The 23,844-nt window shown below is 37.1% G+C and overlaps 1 protein-coding gene across 1 annotated transcript in view; it reads right to left on the minus strand.

Moving 5' to 3' along the window:
• LOC121312951 (poly(rC)-binding protein 3-like) overlaps positions 1-23,608 on the minus strand; it is a 295,367-nt gene extending 271,759 nt beyond the window's left edge. Inside the window, exon 1 of the mRNA XM_041244944.1 lies at positions 23,406-23,608. The gene's annotated coding sequence lies outside the window, so the exon portion shown is untranslated. The remainder of the gene's footprint in view (positions 1-23,405) is intronic.
• Between the last annotated feature and the right edge of the window lie 236 nt (positions 23,609-23,844).

Here is a 23,844-nt window from a genome sequence, read left to right on the forward strand (position 1 = left end):
TTCTGGATTTCATAACAATACTTTTAAATTGTAAAAAGAAACCACCTAAACATATCTCAAATACTACATAATACTCTTGCCAACAATAAAAAACAGATTGGGTTGATCCGCAGATGTCCAGATTAAACTGGACAATCGAATGGGTAATTTTAAAAATGACCTGATGTGTGCTGGGTCCTTTTTCCCTCCTTCAGGCACATGAAGACATAAGTACATGTATAATACTGTAATAAAAAAAAACAGCCCCCACAAACAGAAGCCATTAGAACCTAATGTAAAGGTCTGAGCTTATTGTGGTTGGAAGGTCTGTTGAGAATAAGAACATAAGAACATAAGAAAGTTTACAAACGAGAGGAGGCCATTCGGCCCATCTTGCTCGTTTGGTTGTTAGTAGCTTATTGATCCCAGAATCTCATCAAGCAGCTTCTTGAAGGATCCCAGGGTGTCAGCTTCAACAACATTACTGGGGAGTTGATTCCAGATCCTCACAATTCTCTGTGTAAAAAAGTGCCTCCTATTTTCTGTTCTGAATGCCCCTTTGTCTAATCTCCATTTGTGACCCCTGGTCCTTGTTTCTTTTTTCAGGCTGAAAAAATCCCTTGGGTCGACACTGTCAATACCTTTTAGAATTTTGAATGCTTGAATTAGGTCGCCACATAGTCTTCTTTGTTCAAGACTGAACAGATTCAATTCTTTTAGCCTATCTGCATATGACATGCCTTTTAAGCCCGGGATAATTCTGGTCGCTGTTCTTTGCACTCTTTCTAGAGCAGCAATATCTTTTTTATAGCGAGGTGACCAGAACTGCTCACAATATTCAAGATGGTCTTACTAGTGCATTGTACAGTTTTAACATTACTTCCCTTGATTTAAATTCAACACTTTTCACAATGTATCCGAGCATCTTGTTAGCCTTTTTTATAGCTTCCCCACATTGTTTAGATGAAGACATTTCTGATGTCGGCAAAAACTCCTAGGTCTTTTTCATAGATTCCTTCTCCAATTTCAGTATCTCCCATATGATATTTATAATGTACATTTTTATTTCCTGCGTGCAGTACCTTACACTTTTCTCTATTAAATATCATTTGCCATGTGTCTGCCCTGTTCTGAATCTTGTCTAGATCATTTTGAATGACCTTTGCTGCTACAACAGTGTTTGCCACTCCTCCTACTTTTGTCAATGTACGGTTTCTATAAATCAGGGGTGAAAATCCCAGCCCACAAGGTAAAGAGCCCTCCTGGTCTTGATCAATGTATTATTTAATGATACTTATAAAACCTGGAGGACTCCTGACCTCAAGGAATTGTGTTGTCACTGTTTTATTGGAAGGTGTACAGTATACAAGTATGGACTGGAGTTGAGGTGTATGGTGGAAAACTATTGTCCCTAAGAGGGGGATATAGTGTCTGACAGGGCATTATATTGCCGGAAGCCAAAGGATGAGGGCTATATTGTCCCCCAAGTATAGTGTTTCCCAAACTTGACCCAAATGAACACAGGAATAATGAACCCACGACCCAAAATTATTCACTATTTAGTATTTTAACTGAAATACTTCTTAAATAACCAAAACATGACGTGCAACTTATTTGTAACTACACTATACTATATAAGAATTCAGGGCTTTGATAGTTTTAGAGGTTGGTAAAATGATTGCTTTTATCAAATTAATTATTAGTAAAAAATTATATTAAACTAACATATTGTAACTCACGAGGCATACAATCTGGGGGGGTGCCTCTTAGAACATAAGAACATAAGAAAGTTTGCAAACAAGAGGAGGCCAATCTGGCTCATCTGGTTATTAGTAGCACACATAGCTAATTTATATATTAACCCCCACCTTTCCCATTCATTTGTATAATGCCGGGTGAAAAGCCTGGTTTACTCAAGTAAAATAAATTGAGCGAACGGAAACACAAAAAAGCATTTTACATGAGGCATTTTTCAAAAACTTGCATGGAAACCCCATGATTGAAGCAGTTCTTCAATAGGTAAGCTGACAATCTCTGAGCAACAATGCTGAAGAAAATCTCGCCTTCCACGTTCAACAGGGAAATAGGATGAAACGGACCAATACTCGTACAATCTTTTTCTTTAGGTATAAAGACCCCACCTGCTTGGTGCCATACTCTTGGTACAATCTGTTTTTCCCATGCTACTTTCATCAATTTCCAAGGGATTCGTAGAACACCAGGGGCACTCTTGTACACTGTATGAAACTCCACTAGGCCCAGGAGATGATGATGCCCTTGTCTTTTTCACAGTGCTCTACTTCTTTCCACTTAGGTGCACAGTCCTCCATTTGGTATTCTGGTGGATTGATAGGTGGGATGTCTGAAGGAACTGACATAGGCTCCTGCCTTTTTTAATTTGTGTGTTTCATCGAGATATCTCTTCAGCTCAGACTTAGTTGCTTTTAGTGTGCCATTTTCTTCCTCTGGTGAATAACTTCTTTGCATATTTGACTGGGTCTTTACAAAAGTTAGTTCTTGCATTGCTCTTTCTTTTCCATAGGTGTTCAGCTCTGTGTAATGTTGCAAGCTTATTTTTTATGACCCTTTGTAACAGATTGAGTCCCTCCTTCTGACTTTGTTCTGCTCTCCTCCATTGCTTCCTCAGCTGCCTCCTTTCTCTAAACTAAGCACTCAATCGCCTGCTGCCATCTAGACTTTATAGGAAGATTGTACTGTCTCCTTTCTTTTTTCAACTCCAAACCTCCTGCTTCGACTGTTCCACCTAACCTTTCCAACGCAAAACAAACACAGATCCGTGTTTACTGTGTCCCATGCAGTTTTCTCAGAAGCTCTTGGCTATTTAACTCCAGACTTGTGCCCGTTGAGGTTCTTTTCTCTCTTACGCTGGTTCATCTGACCGGGTTCGCAAGGATCATTAGGTTCATCACTAGTTGTGTTTATGCAAGTCCTCCTCTCATCTATGGCAGGGGTGCTGATATCCTGCGAACTGTGGTTTGCTTCATGTCGTTGAATTTCAATTTCAAAAGTACTGATCAATGTGAGGCCCTTGTCCCTTCTCCCTCAAGAATGCCATTCTCCACTGATGAATCTTCAAACCCCTAACTGTTGTCACTTTGTTTTCGCCACAGACACAAACCTGGAGCTCCATGTCTTTGCTAATTGCAGATCTTGAGCTAGTCCTTTGCAAAGTACTCTCAGTTCTCATATCTGTTTACTTTCCAAAGTAACATATTATCAATAATAAAAACAACTGAAAATAGTTCCACAACTGTATCCGTATATTGTGTGCATTGTTATTCTCCTGAAACCCTATTTCCTAGCTAAAATGTACTGAATTGGAGTCAAAGGAGCTTTGAATAAAGTTGATACATTAATGTTATTTAATCAGTATTTTGTAATTAAATTATACACTCCATCCAATCTAATATGCATTGCATAGTAACATTTTACATTTGTTATCTTTTTTAATTTTTTAAAGATTAAGGTTATGTCTATCTTGAAAAAAGAGAGGCCTATTTCAAAGATACAAGAAATAAAATAAATTCTTTGAATTTTATTTTGTCTTAAACACACCCAAAAACATAATTTTGCATTCAATTTGCTATACATTAAAATGTGGATAACATCCAAAATCCCACTACTGTAGGTCTAATTCCCTTCACAATTATGTAAAACCTCAACTCTAGTACATGTGCTCATTCTGTCAAAATCCATTTCAAATCAATTCTCATTGACTTAACAAGATGCAACATAGTTATTAGTCACGGTTCAAACAAGAATGTCAAAATATAGCTTGTTAATAAAGACTATAAAATATTCTTAATTTGACTGTGCAATGTATGTGTTTGTTTCTTTTAACCCAATCATTAATTTGTCTATTTGTCATATTTTCAAAGCATTACTTCCAGCTTTTAATTAACTGCTTTTTTTAAAAAAAGGAGAAAAAAACATGCAAATGTTACAAAATGAGAAACAACAACAAAAACAAGAGTGCTTTAGAAGTTGAAATACTTTAAAATTAAATTAGCAGATATTTTAATGTCTGAGCTCCCCCTAATACTTCCTCATTAATGCCTTACATGCAATCTCCCATCTGTGAAGGCACAGCTTCTGCTTTTTATTTATTAATACTACCCTAATTTTGACTCTGTCAAGATGGAACACCTGCTACATCACATAAAACAGAGCAGGCTCACTCTGAGCAACAAAGATGACACTGATTCAGTGTGATAGCAAGTCTGCAAGGTGTCTAAATTGTGTTGGACAGATAAGTATCTACTCTAGCCTCTAGATTTATCAGAAAAGTTAGGAGCGGAAATTTGCAGTGATGCCAAAATGGTACATAGATCTGTGACTTTTGCCTGTGTTCCTTGTAAAACATCAATCATTTACAGAAGCACCTGTCGAAAGAGAACTTGTCAGATTTGCAGCCTTGAATGGTAATGCAGCTTTGACATATTACAAAATATATGCACTATGATTACCTTAAGGAACAGCTGGTTACATAAAAAAAGCCATGTGCTACACATGAATCAGTTACATTGACTGAAGTGGAATGCTGTGTTTTAGTGGGAAGGTTGATGACCAAGAATGGAATTTGCCTTCTAAAGTCAGTATCAAAACCGCAATATAGCTTGTGTTTTGTGTTTACATCTTACTTCATCCATTAAACACAAGATCCACAAAAAGCCAAAGGAATCCTGGCTGCCTGTTTTGTTGAATGTTTAAACTGATGGAATATTTAGACCCTTCTGCCTCTCTTATGTAAAAACAAAACGGAATTTAAATTGAACCTAATGACAGTAACATACTTTAGACCTTTAGATGTCAGTTTAATTGGCATACAGTTCAGCGGCTCATATCAAGTACAGTAGAACTTGGGCAACAAGCAATGTGTTTTTTTACAACGGGACTATTAAAACTATTATACGATAGAAATTGTGGTTCCAATTTTCATAGGAGGGGTGTAGTTATGATGTTTTAAGGAAGAAGCAGTGTAGCAATCCTTTTTGTTAGTATTACATTATAGTTTATTGTGCTTTTGTGTTCTGCCTTATAAGGAGAATGCAAGTGCTAGTGGAGGTATTATGGGGCAAATGGGAGCCACGAACACATGGCCTTTAACACCAGTTCTGCCACTAAAGGACCTCCATATAACAAGGGAGTACTACCAACAAATTGAAGCACAGAATATATGAGAAATAAAATATCATTGACAATAACATCATAGAACACACAACAAATGAGAACTTGCAGTCTAATTTTTCAACAGAAAAAGACAGGCATTGACAAGAACATGCAACCAATTCATATATTTTAGCTAATGTTTGAGAGCGGTAGTTTGGATCAAAGAGCGAAAACTTGGTTTGGGAAATGATACATACTGTAGTCTTTTTTTATCTTCTTTACATCAATGGTGCAGAAGAGTTTTCAGACTGCTGCAATCTTGTATGTACAGGCAAGTCTTTCGTCATAAAGATGACAAAGTCAAAGCTGTCTCTTTGAGGGAGGTTAACAAAGACTGAGTGGTGTTATGGTCCCTTGGTTCATACTGCAGAGATCGCAGGAGATTAGGGAAAAACTAAAGTTGCAGGCGAACCGAGAGCCAGCTCCCCTAACATGATTACAAGCAGAGAAAGCCAGGCATGTATTGGTGGTAACAAGGATTCTTCTGGAGCACAAAAAAAGAAACAATCAGGAAAACAAGAAAAAACATTGTGTTGCTAGTGGTTTAAATAGTTCTCAGTTCTGTGAAAGCTGGCACAGACCAATCCCTCTAACTTAAATATTGATCATACATTCCAAGCAGTGGTGTTACTATGATGTCTGTTTTGGCTATTTAGCACTGATAAGATGTTATCAAGTGCAGAACTTCTGTTTAGCTTTTAGTATTGGTTATAAAGCCACTCTGCCACTTTGGTCCAGATGTATTAAGGTTTTTATATCAAAATGAAATTTGTACCAAGGGAACAGTGAAACATTCAGTAAAATAAAGCAAACAGCAAACTGCACTGAATGTTAATAAGTAGGGGTGCAATAATTAATCAATGCATCGATTATTGATCATCTATCCTTAAATTTTACCGAGCTTCGATTACATTTTGGTGAATCGATGCATGGAATTAGTACCCAGTTTTAAGTCTCCTGTTGCCGGTTTGCATTAAAACCTTGAGTGTGAGTGCACTGCTTCTAGTGCTAGTACGGTAGATTTGCATGTTGCTAGGATACACATTTCAAGCCTACATTACGTGTTGTATAAGACAAATCAGAAGTAGGCCAAGTATTCACTTTTTTTTTTGTATTTAAAAAGTAAGGCAAAACGGTGTTGTTTGTTTGTTTTTATCTATTAAATCTACCAATTACCTTTTGTTTCAAAGCAAGTTGTGTTTGGATTATATGACAATATTAAAGAAAACTATAGTTCAGAAATTACTTCTGTTAAAGTATAGTATTTTTTATTATTATTACAATGTTAATCTGATGCAGACGCACGCATTTTCTTTTCAGTTGTTAAACGTAAGTCCTTTGTATTTCGTTTTTATAAGGAAGTGGCAGAAATGTTCTAATTTGAATGCAAGTCGTGCCTTTTTGTTTAACTATTATGCACAGCAGTGTTTTTAGTTATTAGATCTTCTTTTTAAAAAAAACAAAACATTTGTTTATTTTGAAAAATAAAATATTAATGCATCGATTATCATTGATAAATGTCTATACGATAATCGAATATGAAATTAGGGTGCTGATTGCACCTCTACACAGAAGCATGCTCAAGTTGTTTGTTACATCTATTTTGGTCTTTATCTTACTGGGAAACAGCACAATTTCACTGCAAATGCTAAACAAAGCGAGGTATCACGAGGACATGTAATCCACTGGTTTGATGCAATGTGACATTTCATACCAGGCATTCTTTTAGGGCCCAGGCTACTATTCTAACAAAGTCCTGGTACTCAATATTTGCTGGCTGCCAAACTTGGCCTTCAGCGACCTTGCTGACACACACTCATTACACACCGAAAAGATGTTGTGTAACAAAATCAATACTGTAAATCAAATACAGGAGACCCATTGAGAAATATAATGAGAGTACCATGGCCATAATGTAAAATTCATGACTACATACTACCACAATTTGATCAGTGTGCACCATTAACCAGTTTCTCAGTCATTCTGAATTACTTCAGAGGTACACCAGTATTTCTACAATAAATATATCCACCCAACAGTTTCCCTTGCTGTAGGTCAAATAGAGTTTTAGCTATTCTAAGATACAAGATCACTGGGATAGGAGATGCTGATGACACATCCTTAACAGTTTGTGCATGCCACTGCTGTTTTTCCGGTCCTTTCAGATCTTCACCATAGGCAACCTCTCTAATTAGCACAGCAGATGGATGCAATTCCTGGTCTCTCCGCAGCCACTTCACCTGCAACCAAATTTTGTCATCAGCAATCCAGTCACCCAGCTATCTGTATTAGGTCTGAACATAGTCATATCAATTATTAAAGCAGCATTGAGTGCCTGTCTGCTTTAAAGAGCTGCTGTGTAAAGTGCAGTAGCTGCAGGAGTCTGTTTTCCTCAGCTAGGCAATGCAAAATGCTGTCCTTTAAAGAAAGGAAAGTACTGAATCATTAATTAATACTTGGCGCATTAAGGTAATGGTTTTAGCTGATACACACAGTAAAATGTTGCAAAAATCTGAACGACTGGGGGACGGGGCCCCCCCCCCCAGGGGACCCCTATCCCCTGACTTTCAGTTGGAAACCTTTAACTCCAGCGGATTTGTGATTTTTACTTCTTGTCCTGTATTTCCATTAAGCTGTATATTGCGACGTAACACACCATATGTTGTCAAGTATGAAAAGTTTCTTACTTTGCTTTTATGTCATGACGTGTAAATTTGTGATATTCATGACAATAAGTCACCGTACTTGTTCCCGGTATTCAGTGGCATGAACAAAGGCTCCTCCCCCTACTTCCTCCTACCAATAACATCTGCTAATCCCCTATTTAAACCCCAAGCCTTGAGTTTGCTCTTTGTCTTGCGTTTCTTTGTTTTTGATTTTTGTTTGTCGCAGCACAGCTGACAAACGCCGTTGACTATTCTACCCTCGGTACTGCTGGACAAAGTCGTCTTACCTGTGAATTTGCAAACGCGTACCCGAATGGGCTGTCTGTTTTTGGTCATGTATCACTACATAGCCCTGCAAGAATCCGATTTAATCATGCAAATCTGATTATCAATTTAGATTTGAAATTGCTACTTACCTTGTTTCACTGCAGAAGTGAATTCTCGAATGGCGACTGCATTCTCTTCCTGGACAATCTGGCAATAAATCCACCTCAGCACACTCCCGCCAACCGGGCATAAAGGCTTCTGAAGGTATTATCCTTTCTGCACGTATCGCCCCTACACACACCTACTTGCAAAACCTACTGAGAAAAGCTTCTTGTCGAACGTAAACAGAAACGGCTCCTTCAAAAGCTTTTTGCTGAGGGTAAAAAGAAATTCTGTGGTTTGGTAGTGAGAAAATTGATATTGGTCATCAGATTTTTTACAGGAATGGTCAGCTGTTTGTCTGATGCTTGTTTATCTGTGCTCTGCAGTAGTGCTCTGTTTACATTATCATCACATCTCCGTTGCTTCCACAACTCCGAGTGGGCTCCAGTAATAGCAGCTGTAGGGATATACCCATTGAATCACGGATACACGCATTGAGTCATGACATTTATTGTCCTATCCTAGCTTTCGTGGTGCCTGCCGGCACTGTAGCTCTCAAATTTTTCACAGCAGCCTATATTTCACGTTCAGTTTCCACTTGCTGTGTGTTTCAGCACCTCCTGAGTAGTTCTGTGTTCTGCAGCAGTGCTCTGTTTATACATTATCATCACAACTCAATTCTACAACTTTGCTGAGTGAGCTCCAATAATGGCGGTCATAAGGATACATGCATTAAATCATTGATATGTGCACTGAATCATGGGATTGATTGTCCTATCCTTGCTTTCGCCATGCCTGCCGGCGCTGCAGCTCCCAATTTTCACAGCTGCCAATATTTCACGTTCATGTCATCTCGTGTCATATTATAATGCTCCCTGTGCATTCTGCAGCCCTCAACCAGGCAATTCATTCAGCAATCAATTCCACAAAGCATTTTCAGCCAAAAGCAGCATCCTGTCTAGCATTGGTTAATGCTCTCTCATAGACTGGTCTCAACCATCCTGATCTCTTCAAAAGATTATTATTATTATTATTATTATTATTATTATTATTATTATTAGTACTAGTAGTCGTAGTATTGGCTTTATATCAAACCCATGTATCATAGGCTCTTCTACCACTCACTCTTCATGTATAGTTACAGCTAATCTTAATATGCTGTCATTACTATCTCATACAAACAATGTGATATCAATAACATTTCTATTAAATGGACAGTCTGTATAAAGCATTACATCCCCTACTGGTGATGATGTGTACGCCATCAGCAATCGTAAAGACTGCTTGTCCAATTGTTATGACACTTGCATAAGACTTTCTGTAGCACAACTTATCGATTGTATCATAACCTGTGGGTATATGGAGGCTGTCTGTCTATCCATTTTAGAACAATAATAGTAACTCCTGCCTTTTGTAGTTTTGCAATAATTCTGTTGCATAAAACATTCATTAGCCCTGGAGCAGTGTACCCTTTATAAATTAAATGCACTACAGCAATATTTTCTGAGATTGCATCTCATACAGCACTCACATAATTTCATAGACTTTCTGGAACACAGCATGCTGCTTCTCTATGATACCAAATAATGAAAGGTTTATTATATTTAGTTTAAAAAAAAAAAAAAAAATAGGCCGCCGCCTCATCATCCTGGTGCCCCGAGGCCGCCGTCTCTTCTTCCATGTGCCCTGAAGCTGCCGCCTCCTCTTCATTGCAAGACACATCCCCGCTTCAAGAACCACCAGTAGGAACCATTTTCTATCCATTCATCAGCCCTCCAGCTACTTCCACTGCCAAGGATATAACAGGGTGCCCAATTAAATACTCAGGCAGCGTACAGATATGTAATAATTTCTACGCTACATTTTGCCAAACAATACCGGTTCCTGCCCATGTGCAGTGTCTGAGGTGACACGCACTCCATTTCCATCGACCCGCTTTCCTACAAATCCACTCCCATCAACATCCCCATATCACCCCAATCGCAAAATAATTTCCTACCTCATCTCTGGACTTTCCAGTGAATCTCTACCGGACTAAAATACATTCCATCATCCTCTGTTCATTGCACAAAAGGAACCAGAAATCATTGACTTACTTATAGCTTCAGAGATTGCAAAATGCTTCATGTAGGGCCCCTTCCTTGCCCCCTTCCCTCAATTCAGTATAAGTCTTATTGGGGTTGCCACAAGAGAAATAATTTCTAGCAAGAAGCGCCTTATCATCAACCTCTCCGCCCCTCGCAGTGCGCCAATCAGCAGCATTCATTCACTCATTCCCTCAGACCAGTTTTCTCTGTATTATATCTCCGTTTATGATGCTATCCATTCATAAAGTCATCCAGCCGGGCATCTTGGCTAGCCAAATCAGACATTTCAGATGCATTCAAAGTCATGCCCATACACCCCTCCCTCCACTATCTCTGTGGTGTTGGAAGGGGCAATTATTATTATCAGTTAACATTTGGCACAGCCCCAAGATTTTACTGAACACAGTCTACTCTTCCTACTGCCCCTACTATATGACTCCCCCCCCAAAGTGTCCTTTACAAGACTGCTCTTCACTACAGTCAGAGTTCCCCTCTCTCAGCCGGTCCCAATCACTCACTAGAATTCCTTGGAATAACACTAAACACCTGCCGCTTTGAAGCAAGCCTCCCAGCCGATAAGCTGGAATGTATTCCCTCAATCAATCTTTTCAAATCAGCCGCATGATTTAAAAATGGAACTCCTTGCACTTCTGGGACATTCACATCTTATCACTCTCTCTACTTCAACAAAAATCTCAAGAATACAGGGCTGCCGCCTTTGCTCCTTCTACACAACTGGTTGGTTAGCCTACTCAACCTTCTGCATTCCAATTACTACCAACATTCTATTTCCCTAATCACAATCCTCCAAGGTTTATTTCTCGCCTTTCAACGATCTTGTCATGGAATCTCTTTGCCTTGCTGCCTTATTTGGTTCTCTCCTGTTCTGAATTCTCTGTCCTTCTCCCTTCATAGTACTGCTAGTATGCCCAGAGTGGGGGCAATCTCTCCGAAGAAACCAAAGGTTTCCTCCCAAAAAGTTTTTTTTTCCTCTCCACTGAGTTTATTAATAATAATAATAATAATAATAATAATAATAATAATAATAATAATAATAATAATAATCCATATCTGTTTTGCATTGATGGCATAGTTGCGAGGTGCTGGGAGTCTCACTTCCCAACCTTAGAACCTAAACCAATGCTGGATTTGCCCTCTGCGAGGAAGGTTCGCTGCAAATCAAGGGGGACCCCTGGCCAAATTTAACTATTACAAATTTAATGCAACCCTTGATTGTTTCCAGTTAATATAAGTTTAAAACAACAATATGACTGAGTATAGAGTACAGGAAAAAAAAAAAACAGTACTGAAAAAGTTTCAGAGTTTATGGTAGCAGGCTGCATCACTCTCAAAAGAAAAGAAAAAAAGGCTGCAAAAAAGGCCCAATATATAGTACAGTCCGCTAGAAAACCAACACTACAGCAAGTAACTCCATAACTTTTTAGGTTTTTCACAGAAAGAATCAATCCCCAACGTGTTAGCAGACAGTTGCTCACCTTCGATGTCTAGATCACTAATACTGTGACGTTTTTTTTTAAATGACTTAGCCAGCCTGTGCTTCCAGTAAAATTCTCAGCATTAAAATTGGGTTTGTTTCCATGAAGCTTTTCATAATAAATCCTCGCTTGTTCACAAAGAAGTATATCAGACAGTGGAGGACCATCTGATCGTTCTTGCACACACCAGGACATTGAATTATCCAAAGGTTTGTCATCTGCCGTTCAAAGTGATTTTGGTTTCATTGCATTTACCGAATCTATATTTTGCATAAATACTTGAAGCGTTTCATGATTTTTTTTAATGTCAGAAACTGTGCTTTTACCAATTTTGAAATCGTCTGCAAACTTACTTTGACTGTCACCATGATTATTTGTCAGTTTTGCTTTCAGTGTTAGCTGAATTCTCTTTTGTTTCCATGCAGCCATTGTAATTTAAACCTTGTTTTTTATGATATACTGTATATTAAAATACTGTATGTTTACTGGCACCGAACTAAAGTAGCTTTACCTTTTGCATTTAATAAGGTTTTGCACAGGTGCACTACGTTTCCCGGGTAATCTCTGCTACAACTAATCTCTGATTGGCTGAAGCTATGTATTGGGCCTACACAGTACTACAAAATCTCGGGGGACATTAATATTGTTCGTTTTTTTGAACAGCCTGGATTACAGACATTCGGATTTGCAATGTTTTATGTAACTACATTTCATCTTATCCTGACATGCTTGTTATACTGCACAATTTATAACACGTACACACTGCTGCAGTACTGAAGGATCTTTGTGCAGTAATTGGAATTTCTTCTTCATGTATAAATGGCATATAAGCTAAAATCATGAAAACGTACGTTTCCAGTTTTTAATAAATAACTCTAGTTAAATTTAGATATGTTACACAATGCCCTTGCACAATGCTGGTATCAAGGACAGGGTATGGCTTTATTCTTTTCATCCCAAGTGGTGTCATAAATCACTCTAATGGACGAGTAGAGCCAAATTAACGAGCCAACTGTCCTACAAGGCACAGGAAATAAATTATAATTCTTTATAACGATAGTATGCAACTCCTCCTATTCACTTTTTGCTTGTTACAATAGAATGACTGTTACTACTACCACTACTGTTACATTTTGCACCACCTTATAGAATTAACTAATTTTGCTTCATAAAGTCGAATGAAACCTGCAGAATAATGTTACGTTAACATATTGAATTACATACCATGTACATACATGTAGTTTTCCATATAAGGGCCTACTTAACGAAAGACTGACAATTGTAAAATACGACATTTCAAAATCTAACATGAAATATTGTACAAGAAGCATTTATATTTTAGATTGCATTTGGTTTTATATATGCTCACAGTAAAAACAAAAAAACAAACAAACATAATCTTTCATTACTTCAACCCATTTCCTTGTTTCCTGTTTCTTGTATACAGGAGCACAATGAATGATTTATTAGCCTTAATGGCAACTGTATACATCGTCTGATTGCCTGTATATCTAGTTATTTTTTTCTTCCTTATTTGTTTACTATTAAATCTGTGAACTGACCAATCAGACCTCGTAGCACAAGTAACAAACCATTTTTAAATGCTTTATTACTGTTTATCAAAGAAAATTGTATTTCTAATATATGGCAAAACAAAACAGAATAAATACCTGACTTCTGTTATGTTCCTACGAACAGCTCATTGTTTATGGTCAGTGATGAAACACACAAAATCAAACATTGTGTTCACCAATTACACTGGGAGCCTGTGATGTTCTGTTTTCAGTGCACAGAATGAACAAAGTTTGTTTTTAAATTATAAGCAAAAACACCACTAGTACAGAATGAAAAACTACCAAATAATTTCACTTCACCACATTTCCCTGCGAATATTTAAGCAAAAACTCTTCATGTCTATTCTTGCAGTGCAGCATACGTACAGCACTAAACATGAGGTCACATTCAGAATCACTTCTGTTCAGTTTCACATGACTCATCCCTTAGATTTTAAAACTATCTGCAGAGGGAAGTGTGTTTACCTTTAAATAATGATGACTTCTACTATATAATGTAATTCTGCAAATGCCATTCCATTAAAAGCATGTCTTTACCTATAAAAATAGTCAAAGCACTAAAAGAAAGTAGAACAAATGTCTTGATTAATAAAAACTTCTAGTCCAGACATTCCACTGGCAAAGACTTTTAGTCAAAATGTTTATTAGTTACTTTTACAGTTACACATACTTTAACAATTGCATATTTTATAGTTATTGTCGTGTATATATACAGTATATATTTTATAGTTATTGTTGTGTATATATACAGTATATATTTTATAGTTATTGTTGTGTATATATACAGTATATATTTTATAGTTATTGTCGTGTATATATACAGTATATATTTTATAATTATTGTTGTGTATATACACACTATATATTTTATAGTTATTGTCGTGTAAATATACAGTATATATTTTATAGTTATTGTCGTGTATATATACACTATATATTTTATAGTTATTGTCGTGTATATATACACACTATATATTTTATAGTTATTGTCGTGTATATATACACTATATATTTTTTGCTTGGCAATCCAGTACAAGACCGAGGAAACAACGTGCTTTCTGTATGCATACTGCTTTTAATGCCTACTGAGTGTAAAATGTTTGTAGTTAACCTATAATAAGAATTACAGGAAACTACATGCACAGATAATAAGTTAATAGTCTGACGTAGTGCACAGATAATAAGTTAATAGTCTGACATAGTGCACAGATGTTGAACCAACCAGCATCGCAGCAGTGAAAGTCTACAGCAGTGTTATAAACAAAATATGTCTTTTGGTTTTGCAATGCTGCACATATGTCTTTTTTCCTTATCAAGTTATAATAATGGTCTAGACTCCGCAGGAACCAGCAAAGCGCAACCAGACTAACCCTACAGCCAAAAGGTACAGTATGAGTTAGAAGATTGAGAGAAAGCCTCGAACAATTATGATTGAAGATGTTAAAATCATAAAAGGAGCCAACAGAGTTAAGTCTTGAGAATATTTTAACCACATCATAAGAGACCCTGTTGGAAGCGGAATGGCCTCCTCTCATTTGTAAAAGTAATGTAATTTTTGCAGGTGTTTCTTCAATCTATCAAATAAACAGTGTCGCAGCTTTGGCTTAAAATGTTAAATTTAAGGCTCATTCTTGAATGTCCTTGACTATGACTAGAACACATCTTTATACTTTATCATGTCATCTCTAAGCAGTACAGTAATTCTCATCCTTAGCACACCACTTTCAAAGTCAATCAGTGTCATCAGGCAATGAGACTTGTATTAATTCTGCACCTAGTCCTGGGTTTCAGAACCTCCCCAGTTTGGTATATTATTGAAATGAGCTGGTGCCAGGCCACTGGTAAATCTGCTTTGAACTGATGACATTTCTCATCACAGAGTGAAAAAGTCTGTTTGTTTATTAATAGGGGCTGCTCATGTAAGAAGAACCCCTGGCTCCTGATTATTTAATATACTATACTAAATTGAAGGTAATTCTAAAAAGCCAAGATGGCTAGTTAGTTTCAAGCCATGCTGTACATGCTTTTAGGGAAATTGCATTGCCTCCACCTACAGTAAATGTACACTAAAAGGCATACCGTTAATTGCTTATAATGAATATTCTAACATTCACATAAACAACAGCGACGGAAGAAAATAATATGCTTAGCCCAAACAAAACCTCAAAAACAAGCTTAACGTCTTGTACAGTAAATATCCAGACAGCAGTTCTGTGGCAAGTCTGCAGACACCCTGCTGTCACAGTACTGCCACCTAAATCTCTGGAAGCCTACATATGACTGGTGGCATAGTACAGTAATACTAGCAATATTAGTTGCTGTTGGTGCCATAGTAATGTCAGCAGCTACTACTAATTTCCAGTTCCTGTCAAAAACAGATGTCAAGACAATCGTTACTTTTTGGAGGAAATAACATCTGTAATTTTTGTCATGGCTTTCCAATTAAAAAAAAATATATACGACAAGTTCTTAGCTCAGTACAAACAAGCCTGCTGCTATTTTAGTGTGCTCATATACAGTGGTTGGTGACCATGCTCCTGCAGACAATACATCCTTTATTTAGGGGGTTCTAAAGTGTGGAAAAGCTATAAAACGTAAGACTGTGGCAAACATGTTTACATATACCATATAATACATCAATGTAAGAAAACATACTACATCAGTGTAAGACTAGTTTTCAAATGAAAACAGCAACTTCGACATAATTGCTGTTTTCATAACAATGCCACCCTGGCATTGTTGAACTGATGTGCACTAATATAAACCAATAGCACCGCCCCCCCCCCCCCCCCCCCCCCCCCCCCCCCCCCCCCCCACACCCCCCCCCCCCGCCCTGCCCCCCCCCCCCCCCCCCCACCCCCCCCCCCCCCCCCCCCCCCTTATACCACCATCCTCACAGTCCACCATCTTCAAAAGCACCCACAACAGAAACTGTATATAAATGAATTGCAGACTCCCTCACTTTGCTGCCACCAAAAAGCTCAGTTAACAAGTTAACATGCAGAACATAACTGCTTAATCTTTTACATGTTAAAAGTTTTTTAAAAAGTTGCTCTGATTATTATTATTATTATTACTATTATGCAGTTTCTTAAGTTAAATGACCCTCATACGGCCACACTCACTACCCGTTTGGTACCTGTGCCGTACTGTGAAAGACTATAATGGTAGAATGAGAGAAGAGTGTATTAGAAATGTAACATTCAAGTAGGCAAATGTTATAATTCTTATGAAAGCATTTGACAGAAATGATGTCTACTTAGTTTTTTTTTTTATTATTATTATAACAAAATCTGTAATTCTATATATTAAAATAATTGAGAATAGTGAGGCATATCATGACGACGAATATGTACCAGCCTTGATCATAAATTTTGTCAATAGCAATTTTTTATAGTTGTATTATCTGGCAGTTTTCAAATCTGTCGCATCGCTTCTGGTGTGTATCTGTGTGGTCATGTCGCTGCGAAAGTATCTTGTTGACCAATGAAAAATCATATGGTGTCTGATGCGTGGCGGCCTTAACTCTTTCAGCTCTGCATTCCTGTATAAAGACACATCTGCATTGACACAGGACATATTTAATTAGTGTACATTAATGTACATTTATTTTGAGACCAAATCCATTACATTTTAGTCACTTAGAAAAATTGCGAAAAAACATAGCAGATGTTTATTTTTATATCGATTCATCATCGATGTGTTAAGCAAGTAAAAATATAAATTGAACCGCATTTACTGCATGGGTTTACTTCCCAGCTCAACATTAATTGAACCGGGCTCTGTAAGAATTAATTTCTTGTACTGCAAAAACAAGAGTAAACCAAACCTATTTACTTATATGTATGTCATTCAGGAAGGCACATATTACAATACCTAGAAGCTGTCACAAGTGGCCGAGCACCCTGGGCACATGCTTGTGGCACTTCGTTTTTGGAATACACAGTACTCAGTGGCTCATTGCCAATGTTGTTCAGTGATCACTTATTGTTTATGGTTACAAAATTTGCCAGCTTGTGAGATTATCTAGTTATTTATTAAAATAAACACTACAAAGATGGCATTTATATGTCTTTCTTGATGTACAGACCATGTTCAATTTGAGACTCACAATGCTTAAATAAAGTTATGACAGATTAAGAAAGACAATTAACTAATAATTCAATAGATGTATTTTTTTTCCAACATGATTTAAAGTTTATAGTGCAAATAACCCACAAATAAAAGTACAAATGTTTCAACTTTAGTTATACAGGTAGAACCTACAATGTACTAATGCAAACATTTATAGCCAAGCTAGTGACTGCAAAACCTTCATTATATTTGGCTTTAACCATTCCTCGTAGAAAAAGGGCATATCTCTAATTTGAGCCATTAAAATAACAATCCTATGTATTAGGTTGTATGTTAGTGCCATTCAAAGATAAAATAAACAATTTTATGGATTATTTGTTTAATCATTCTGGTAGCAGCTAATAATAAATGGTAACAGCTGATCTATTCTTTTTTTTTTTTTTTTTAAATCTGGCTTTTTGTACATTTAGCATGCTTTGACTAAATGATAATATAAAGAAAATACTGAGTTGTTATGTTCTGTAATAAATTCACCCAATGTTTCATTTTTTTAACTATTATTGCGCTATGTTATATACCGTTATTTTTGTTCAACTTCGGTGAATTTAACAAGGAAAAAAGCATTCCTGTTTTTCACTGTGGAAATCTGGTAATCCTAAACTACATGGACAGTGCAAGAAACTGAAGCTCTGATATAAAAATCTGGTCAGACACCAAAATCCAAGCTGAACTGAACAAAACTCACAAAAATTGTTGAAATGTATTGTGTCTTTTCTCAAATTAATGCCGACATTAGGCGAAACATGCAGAATTGTGTAAACTGCATTCTCCTACTGTAGGCATTTAAAAAATGTATTTATTAAGTTAGCGAAGTGCTCCCCCAGCGCTTTCTTCCACAGCAATAAAAACCAGAGCAATACATCCATAGCTGCCATCTTTCAATATGCCTTGCAGGATATTGTAAACATCCAGTTCACACACCATTTAAACGAGCCGAGTGCACTTGCAAACTGCATTATGAACACAGACTTGGTTCTGAAAAAATGGAAAAGAACTAAAAAAGCAACTTTAGCTTGCATCCAAACAAACTCGGTCCCTTTGCTCGCAGATAAGTGTGAACAGCAAGCACACTGATATATTGTCCCTGAATATCAAAGCTTTTCCGACCGTCAGGGAGGGCTTTTGTGGCGGTGTTTTAACTTTCTGACTGTTTTTCGTTTCCGAGCAAAAATAAAAATGGCCAGGAAGAATGAGAACAGTCGCAAAAACCCAATTCCGACACTATGAGGAATGCTATGCAAATGAAGTGGGTACCTATTAACATAACCTCATGCAAAAATAAAATGGAGTGGTCAGATTGAGTGTTTTTCATCTAAAGTGGTTCTGCCTGTTTCATTGTCTTAATGGAGGTGGGAAACTATTTTAAACAGACTGTGCTAAAATAAAAAGGGTCTGGTGTGGATCGTGACTCTTTGACTGTACTAATGCTGATTGAGCCCAATATGCTACTAGGGATTGCTGCTATTTTAGAGGATGAAAAGGGATTACGTAGCTGTCCCCCCACCCCCCAGTATGGAATGGCAGCCGAAAGTATACCCCACTGGTGTATCGTCAAAGGGCCACCTGTTTGGACCTTACAGAAGAGAAAGTGCTAGAGATATCGAATGGATAACGATATTGTACCTATGGCAGCCCTGTCATTCTTTGCCATTGGTTGTGTGTATGATATCCTATTATAAACTAATGTGTTATTAATTTTCATAAAGTGCAACAGGGTATGGAGAACATCTGCCATAGCCGGGTACATGAAATTATAAATTAATTAACACAGATCACACATTTACAAAATTAGGCTACATTAAAATTAGCTCTCTAACTGTACTTATTTTTCTCTCTGTCCTGATGTACTTGCTTTATTATTATGTTAGATTAAATGTATCTTCTCCATATCTCCATGTGTGTTTTTTTTTAGTTCGAGACATTTGCTCGAGAAATGTCTCGTGTAAAATACTTTTTTGGGTTTCCATTCGCTCAGTTTATTTTACTCAAGTAAACTAGGCTTTTCACCCAATGTCATGCAAATGAAGGGGGAAGGTGGGGGTTGATATGTAAATTAGCTATGCGTAAAGTAGTCATGCTGTTTTTGAAGATTACACTATGTAACACAATTTTTGTTCCTGGGTAGTAAGTGTTATTTCCTAATTGCTTATGCCTCAAAAGTATAGAAAATGGCTATTATTCCCCACAAACTTTGCTTTTGTGACCAGGACAGTGATATTTCAAAATATCACTATTTCCAATGGGAAAATGGGCAAATGTGTGTCTTTTCGTTCACATAAAGACAGAAAAAAACAACATATGAATCCAAATTAACATGTATTTATACTAAAGTAATACAAAGATGACTACAAAAGATTTATAAGTGAGTAGTTTTTCGAGATTTACAATTATACTGTAAATACAGTATAATATGTTATTTTATACATATTATATATGCATATGTTGTTTTTTTCTGTCTTTATGTGAACGAAAAGACACACATTTGCCCATTTTCCCATTGGAAATAGTGATATTTTGAAATATCACTGTCCTGGTCACAAAAGCAAAGTTTGTGGGGAATAATAGCCATTTTCTATATTTTTGAGGCATAAGCAATTAGGAAATAACACTTACTACCAAAGAACAAAAAAAAAAAAAAGTTTTTGTTACACAGTGTTACTAGTGAAATTCTGTGAAAATGTGATTTCCATGCGCAGAGAACTGGTACACGAGTGAATCTAAACTGCTGTAATAAAGCAAAATACCTTGTGCTTGGTTGGTTAATAATGTGTTTTACTGCTCTTGCCCAAATTGTTTTTTAAATATCATTTGCAGGGTGGCATGTTGTTAATATTGAATCCGGTTTCAACTAATTTATCTTACAACTCATTCATTAAAAATTAACTGGGAAGTATAAAATGAAACTGACCAACACAGGTATTGCAGATCACCATGGCTGAAAACTGGCAGATATAGGATTCTAAAGCTCTGTGCCACACATCTTCCACGTATGCTCCCAAGGCTGTCTGGATTGGGAACAGTGGATGTTTTACCATTGTTTCGGGAGCTTGAACCTCCAATCACACTCTGCCAACAAATCCTTATGCCTTGTTATCTAATGTCAGTGGCTAGCGAAAGGATGGTTTGGACACATACTCGTCCATCTTGCTGGTGGGAAGAGGTTGTGCTGCATCACTCTCACAGATCTACAGTGGACAGAGTCCTTTCAAGTCACCAGGGCAACATTTAGTATTATAGTGGAACTGGTAACGGAAGATATGCAGCCAAAAAGAAATTATGGCCTCTCTGTCAGTGGAAAAAGAGTGGTGAAAAGGGTTAGAGTTACTCAGTACAGGGTAGATGGCAATGTGTTTGGGGTGCATAAAAAAAAAATAAAAAAAAAACAGTTCATCGTTGTATTTATAAATTTGCCAGCTCCCTTGTTCAGTGGCACTGCTACACGTACATAGCTATGCCAGATGTAACTGAAGCAGAAAGCATTGCCCTGCAGGACCGTCCTGCTTCTCCCGAACGGCACCATAACGCATTTCATAGGAAGTGGTTTTATCATTAAGGTGACCTACACCTTTTTTCGAAACCCCATGCATGTCTCCTGAAACATAAGTCTGTTTTATTTTTCTTTACTACAATTCAATCCCACCTGTCCATTGTACATAAAAGCCATTAACATAGCCAAACCCTGGCTCTACCGGGCAGTTGAAGTGCAGCTCCCAGTGAAATTCTGGGTGACGCACTTTGCGGCTCGAATGAACTGAAGAAAGAGCTTTGATGTTCACTGCAAGGACATTTTGTCACATGAGGTCTTTCTACACCACTTGCTGGCACACGGTTGTTTCAATCACCTCGACTGAAAGCTAGATGTGCAGTTGAAAGTCAGTTTCATCATTTTGAATGAAGTGCTCATTTGTTTCGTAGAGACAATGGCATTGAGCAAACCCTCCACGAGTAATAAAAAAAAAAGTATGAGGCTTTATGCCAAAATGGGAGGAAGTTTTCTTTCACTGAAAACAGTGGTAAACCTTTGTGTCTCATCCGCAACAAATCACTTACACTGTAGTCTGTACAAGGCCAGCAGCATCAAACGTCATTGTGAAACAAATCACAACATCGTTTTATTCTGAATATCCTCCTGGATCAGACTTAAAGAAAAACAAGCTGGCCTCTTTAAAAGGTCATCTCAGCAAGCAGATGCTCCTTTCGGTGTTCAGTAAAGAAACTGATTTAACGACAAGCGAGTCAAGCGAGTTTTGTATGGCACTGTGTTGTCTGTGTTGGCACTAGACTAGAGAATGCATGTTTACATGTTATATAGCAGGTCTAAAATTAATATTACATTTACATATATTACATATATTGCAGGTACTGTAATCCCTGTTAAAATCAATACAGTGCATTTGTCATCCACAAAGCTCACAAAAGTATTTAGTTCATGCAGCAGTCATGTAAAAAAAAAAAAAAAAAAACTTTTTTTTTTTTCAAACCCAGCATTCAGATCTTCAAGCTAGTCTTTTATGTGGTGTTTTTGGTGAAATCAGGGCAGTTATTGCATTTTGCTTCATAATAACTGAATACATTTTATTTAAAGTGTGTAATGCATACAGTATAAACAGAAATGACGGTAAAGCACAAGTGTTACATTTAAAGTTTAAGACACTGTAAATAAAGCACAGTACAATAAAGACACAGAAACTGTAGGCTCTGCAATATTATATCCCTTGTTCTTGTGAATTTCGCTGCCATTAACAGATAACAACACCTGCACAGAGTAAGTGCAATACTTCGTTGTAATGTTCGAGAGAAAAAAATGTTAATATTTAAAATACCTTGCTCGCAGACATTTCAGGTTTTACAGTATGTGTCTTGCGGCTCTCGGCCATATAAAAATGTTACTATGCGGCTCGTAGGGTCAAGAAGTTCGACCACTCCTGACATCGGTTTCTCATTTAAATACTGAATAGTTATTCCGCCACGTTTATGTAAATTACGACTATTCAAAAAAAAAGTTTAATGTTGTGATGGAAACCACTTTCGTGATAAGAGTCGGTTTAAAACAGATGGAGACAGCTAGTTTCGGAATGCAGGAAGACATTTGATGTTCAGGGACACTGTTTCACAACCAGACCGAGTCCATTTAAAACGGACCCAGTGTGAATGCAGCCTTTGTGTAAGATCCTTATATGAACTCCACATTAATGTAAACGAACTTTCTGAAAGATAATCAGAACTGCTTCATGGCGACAATCTTATCCGGTTAATCATCCAGGCACGATTGTATCGGCAGCTCGTATCTTGCTTCTCAATAGTACTAGATACAATTATAATATATTAATGTCTGATTCATTTCAAAATTTAAAAAATAGCTCAGATTCTTCAATACAAGATTCGTTTGGGCATGTGGTTATTCATAGGACATTAGTAATCCAGCTATAAAATGTACAACTACAAAACTGCTTTAGTCATTTGCTCTTTTTAATGTAACATTAGGTCGTAACACCTGCATATGATGAAAGGCGCTGTTGTGATCGCTGCAGAGTACATTTTACACCTGTATCAACTTTGCTACAAAAAAACAACGTGGCTCTTTCTATTATGTTCCCCACTGTTAAAACTTTTAGCTGTTTTATGCAAAGTACAACAAGAAAACACAGGTTGAGCTATACAGTAACTGCTGAAACATCCAACGGGTACAGTATAAGTATCACTCCTTCAGTATAGCCTACTCAAGGCTTTCACTAATGGAAAAACTACCTTTGGGGGTGATGGAGCTGAACTGAATGATGCTGCTGAGGCTGCAAAGAAAAGGGAAGGCTAGCAAAAAAACATGAACGTGAATTCGAATTGAAAACACCTTCTGAAAGAAGACCGATCTACAACACACAAGGAAAAAAAGTGATGAAAAGACAAACTCACCTTACAGGGGGTGTTGGATGGGGTCAGAAGGAAGGGTTTAGCGGAGGTGTGATATTGTTAAACACACAGACAAGGGTTTGGAAGCGGGAGGGAAAAACGGGGAAGATAAAAAAAATTCAAAAGGGAAGAAGTAGTCACTCTGTAGAAAATGTTCAGTGTTAATGGATCTAAGAATAAACAAAAATATATTTAGAACAAAAAATTTTAAAAAAAAAAAAAAAAAAAAAAAAAAACACGAAGTTTATAATATAATATTATTCCAGTTGCGGCTTCTTCTCTTATTAAACATACAACAGTCCTTCCTGCTGCTGTCAGATGATAATTATACAATACAAAATAAAAAACATAACAGTAATATCTGAATACAAAAATACAGTAAATGTATCCAGCTACAGCTTGGTTGTCTGTGTTGCCTAATCCAGGATCTGCGTTTACTGTA

The sequence above is a fragment of the Polyodon spathula genome, chromosome 3, assembly GCF_017654505.1.
Source record: "Polyodon spathula isolate WHYD16114869_AA chromosome 3, ASM1765450v1, whole genome shotgun sequence".
Classification (NCBI taxonomy): domain Eukaryota; kingdom Metazoa; phylum Chordata; class Actinopteri; order Acipenseriformes; family Polyodontidae; genus Polyodon; species Polyodon spathula.